Source organism: Bison bison, unplaced genomic scaffold (assembly GCF_000754665.1).
Source record: "Bison bison bison isolate TAMUID 2011002044 unplaced genomic scaffold, Bison_UMD1.0 scf7180017864061, whole genome shotgun sequence".
Classification (NCBI taxonomy): domain Eukaryota; kingdom Metazoa; phylum Chordata; class Mammalia; order Artiodactyla; family Bovidae; genus Bison; species Bison bison.
In genome coordinates, this window is record NW_011494633.1 from 5,352,530 (window position 1) to 5,358,026 (window position 5,497).

Consider the following 5,497-nt stretch of genomic DNA (forward strand, 5'->3'; position numbering starts at 1 on the left):
GAAAAACCTATTCAGGCAGGCTAGAGGATTTCCAAAGGAGTTTGTAGGTTAAACACTGTCACACTCAGGAATTATTAACTGGAGCTGTAAGCTAACTCTTTTTTCAGAGAGAGGTAGTGGGGGACAGTCCCCCATAAAGTCATAGGTGTAGGTGAAAGCACAAAGCAGAAAGTAGGCAGACTCTGGTTTTGGGGCTAGATGCTCGGTGAGAATTTCCAGGGGGACTCCTGAAGCTTGATCCCGCCTTTGCGTATGCCGAGCCTCCTTCCTCACGACCTTTGTCATGGGCGGAGTTCCTCACGCTGGCTCCTGGCAGTGATAGAATTCCAGTTGAGCTATTCCAGATCCTGAAAGATGATGCTGTGGAAAGTGCTGCACTCAATATGCAATATGCACTCAATATGCAATATCCCGGCTCCCGGCATATACTGATTTCAAAAAGCCATCTAACACTTTCCCATAAGATCTTTATGGATAAGACAGAGAAATGGGGGTTGGGTTTAGGTTTAGTCAAGTGGGTTTGTCCGAGGTCATTTCTAAAGGCTGGCCATTGATGGACTCATGGAGGTCTGAATTGGCAGGCTCTGTCCTCGTCTTGCCAGGTGGCCTTCCCAGGTAGCACAGTGGTAAAGAGTCCACCTGTCAATGTAGGAGATGCCAGAAGCACCGGTGGGGAAGATCCCTGGGTGGGGAAGATCCCCTGAAGTAGGAATTGGCAACCCACTCCAGTATTCTTGCCTGGATTCAGTATTATGTGAACAGAGGAGCCTGGGGTAGCAAAACAGTCCATGGGGTCGAAAAGAGTCAGATGTGACTAATCAACTTAAGCACACGTGCATATCCCCATCTTACCTTACATGACATTTTTATAAATTTTCTGGTTGAGGATATTGGTGGTAGGTTAAGACAATTGCAAATAACCTGCCACCCAACGAAATACCTCTTGAATGAGAAGACAACATTGATACCCGAAAGCATCCTGGTAAGTTTGGACTATGGTAGAACCTGAGAAAATGAAATTCCATCTATCTTTCCAAAGCAATGGCACAAATATGTAATGGAGAGAAAAAGCCTAGCCTAGAATGCTAGATTTCACTGGACAGTAAGCTGAGTATAAAGATAGCTGCCAGAAAAAGTAATGACTAAGGGCCATACTACTAATAAACTCATGGACTTTTTAATTACTAAGACACTCTTTGAGAGAAGTGAAAGTGAAAGTGGCTCAGTTGTGTCTGACTCTTTGTGACCCCATGGACTATTACAGTCCATGGAATTCTCCAGGCCAGAGTACTGGAGTGGGTAGCCTTTCCCTTTTCCAGGGGATCTTCCTGACCTAGGAATTGAACCGGGGTCTCCTGCCTTGCAGGCAGATTCTTTACCAGCTGAGCTATAAAGATTCTGATATGCCTGGTATGTCATTCTACTGCTGAAATCACACCTAGTTCAGTAAACATTTTCCCCCTTCCCCCTTTTAAACTTTCCCCTCTAATAAGTAATAAATGCACATTATAGGAAATTTAGAGAGTATAGAAAAGCATAAAGAAACAAGAAGGCCCATACTAAATGTAGTACTTTTATCATTTTGGCCCCTTTCCATCCTTCTCAACAATGTTTATGTAATTATGTGTACAATTTTGCATTTGTCTCTAGAGAAAAATTTCCTATGTTTGTAAACATATTTTCATGGCTGCAAATATTCCATCATATGGCTGTATCATTATTTACTTAGCTCTTCCCAGTTTTTGGATGGTTTCCAATTTTTCTCCATAATCTGAAATGCAAACAGATTTATTCATAAAGTCATGCTTCATGGTGATATTCATACTAGCACATAATTACAAACAGCCTAAGTATCACTTTTAAAAGACATTGATATCTGAATGAGGCCCAGAGGAGGGTAGCTTTATATCCAGCTCTCTTTCTTTGGAGAAGCAAAATAAGTCTTCAACATTGCACAACTAAGTGAGAGTGTCAGTAATATACCCACCACCAACCCTCAAACGTAACTGTTCCAAGAATTCGCTTCCAGTGCCAGCGTCTTCCCTGTAATTATCTATGTCAATCTTTCCTTCTCTTGCTGCTTTTTTCACCCTCAAGGTTTCACTCTCAAAACTTATAGATCACATTTGACCTTGATCATTCTGGGGTAGACAGAAGGAAATTTTTAAAAGATTTGTTAAAAACTTTTATTCTCTTCATTACCATATTATAAACTAATAATTATTAAAAATATGTGTCACAGTGGGAAAAAGAGCACATGAGCAATTGTACAAAACTTGTCCACAGACATCAGCGTCTAGCAGCCACTCCTAGAAGCAGCAATGCTTTAGTCTTGGGTGAGTTCTTCATCTCATGACTTTGGTTTCCTGAAAAATGGGGTTGATATAAGTATTTAGCTCCCAAGTGCTCAGAAAGGATTAACTCCTTTTGGCAATCCTACAAAACTGATGGACAACAGAAATAAATTATAAGCTATAACAATAAAGTACATAGTACACTGTTTAATACACTAGGGAAAGAAACGATCTGTGTTTCCATTGAGCTGCTGACCCAGAATGAAGAGGACTATTATTAACTCTTACTGTGTATCACACACTTGCTCATCATTACTTCTACTTAACTCTTGCAGCAGCCGGTGTCAGATCTAAGTTATCCCCACTTTACAAATAACAAAGTGAAGACTCAGGCTAAGAATTTCCCAGGTATCAATCACTTGTAAACAACTGCGGCCAGGATGTGGATCTATATTTTTTAAGTATTCCAAAGTCTACACTTAGGATTAGAGCTTCAAAAGTTGACTTAAAATTGTAGGCCTATCCGATCAACATGGCAAAAAACAGATATTCATGAAAGAAGGAAAGAGTAGTACGGACTGAAGGGATGTGAAGATACTAATAAAACAAGGCAAGGGTATTTCCTGTCTTTCAGAGTAGAAAACCTTCATGTTTCTCTGTCCCTTGGGTTGAAACTTCAGGATCCGTTTATTCCCAGGACTTCAGCTGTCTTTCCTCATCACTATTTCAAAATAGAAGCAGTGGTCGTCTTAAATTTGACATTTAATCTGTGATCACGTGATGTTCCCCCTGTTCTAAATATTTCCACAGCACTTTTGAAGCATTTTTCTGCTGCTGTTAGAGTTGTTCCCAAGATGTCCTGTGAAATAAATTAGGGAAAGGACTAGTGTCAAACGCAAATTCAAAAAGTAAGACATACCCACAAACTCAGGAAGCAAAGTTGTTCAAAATGATTAGTGGGTTTTTGGAGTTGTTAACTTGGACTCCCATTCTAATTCCATTTCTGGTTGCGAAGTCACCAATAGCCAAGGAAGCCAGGGAGCCTGACATTTGGTGTGTCTACCACAGGCACAGGCCTAAGCGCTTTATCACTGTATTCTTTGTTTTTTGCAATAGCAAATCTGATTAACACTGAACATCCATGAAAAGGGAGAGATTGAGTTGATCACCATGTATCCACACTGTGAAATTTTTTAAAAAATTTATTTATTTGGCTGCATCGGGTCTTAGTTTCAGTACATGGGGTCTTAGTTGTGTCATGCCGGATCTTTTGTTGTGGCTCACGGACTCTCTAGTGGCGCTGGCTCCAGAACCTACAGGCTCCGCAGTTGCAGCGCAAGAGCTCAGCTACCCTGTGGCCTGTGGGATCTTGGTTCCCAACCAGGAATCGAACCCGTTTCCCCTTCTGGACCACTGGACCACCAGGGAGGTCCCCACACCATGGCATGTTTTTTTTTGCCGTTGCTTAGTTGCCAAGTTGTGTCTGACTCTTTTGCAACCCCGTGGACTATAGCTGGTCAGGTTCCTCTGTCTGGGATTTTCTAGGCAATAATACTGGGGTGGGTTGCCATTTCATTCTCCAGAGGATCTTTCCTGACCCAGGGATCAAACCCGATTCTCCTGCATTAGCAGGCAGGTTCTTTACCACTGAACCACTAGGGAAGCTTGTGGAATGTGTGTGTGTATGTGTGTGTGGCTCAGTTGTGTTCCATTCTTTGCAACCCCATGGACTATAGCCAGCCAGACTCCTCTGTCCATGACATTCTCCAGGCCAGAATACTGGAGTGGGTAGCTGTTCCCTTTTCCAGGGGATCTTCCCAACTCAGGGATCGAACCAGGTTCCCCACATTGCAGGCGGATTCTTTACCATTTGAGCCACCAGGGAATATTTAGCACCATTTAAAAAAATAATTTTGACTGATATGTATCAATGAGGGAGCAGGAGAAGAAGGGGGCGACAGAGGATGAGATGGTTGGACTCAATGGACATGAATTTGAGCAAACTCCAGGAGATAGTGAAGGACAGGGTAGCCTGGCATGCTGCAGTCCATGGGGTCGCAAAGAGTCAGACATGACTTAGCGACTGAACAACAACACTGATATACCTACTGATCTGGAAAGATGTTCACATTAATTAAAATGGCAAAAATAAGTTGCAGAATAATATATGACTACATTTTTGTGAAATCATTTATGCAGATGGCTGAGGGAAGATTCTATCCCCGGTCTGCACTGAAGATGAAAAATTTCCCAGTTTTCAGCTTATAATTTCACTAACTTGTTTCTTTTGCCTCAGTGAGTACTCAGTCCAAAAGGACAGTTTTGTGGATGTCACAGGAAAATTCCCACCTCCCCTTTCATCAGCAATCCTCAGGGCACTATACACAGGAGCTGCAGAGAGGCAGCAGGGGAGGGGAGAGGGGAGGAGGAGGAAAGAGCAGGAAGGAGAGAGGCTGCGTGGAAGTGTCTCTCCTGAAACATCACTGCCCTTGGCTTCCATTGCCCTTCCTTTGTCCACTTTTGCAGTGCATGGACCCCTGTCCATCCATCGAGGCCCACTTCATTTCCACCATATGATTCACTGCCCTTGAACAATGCTACAGGCTGGACTAGTTCTGATGTCAAGTGTGGTTTCAGGCAACATGTTTAAGAACAGGTACATTTGGTTTGGTGTGAGTATTTTGGGTCTTGTCCTCGGCTTGGCCTCCCAGAATGGATGACAAAGCATGATGAGTGAGGACCAATGAGTCTCAGTGCAGGAAGAACACTAACTAGAGATTTGGAAAGATGGGTATTGTCACTTTCTCGGGGACCCTGACCAAGTCTCTGGTCCTCTGTGATCCTCAGTTTATTTATCTGTAAAATGGACCTGGGGTGGAATTAGTCAGGATAATTTACAAGACCCTGCCTACATGGTGATTTTACCACTCAAGTAAGCATAGTATGGTGCTTAGGGTGTGAGATTCTGGGGTTTTTTAGATCCAGGGCACTGTGGGGAAGAGGTAATAAAAGCAAGACCTGGCAAACGAAGCCTTTCTGATCCCCATAGCTCTCATCGTCCACCAGCAACCGCCCCCCCCCCCGCCCGCTCATTCTCATTACCATTAGAACCCAGTGGGTAGAAAACAAATATCACATTAATTCAGCTCATTGCTCTCAGCCAAGGGGAAAACTCACGTAATTTTAGTACTTCCGACCGACAT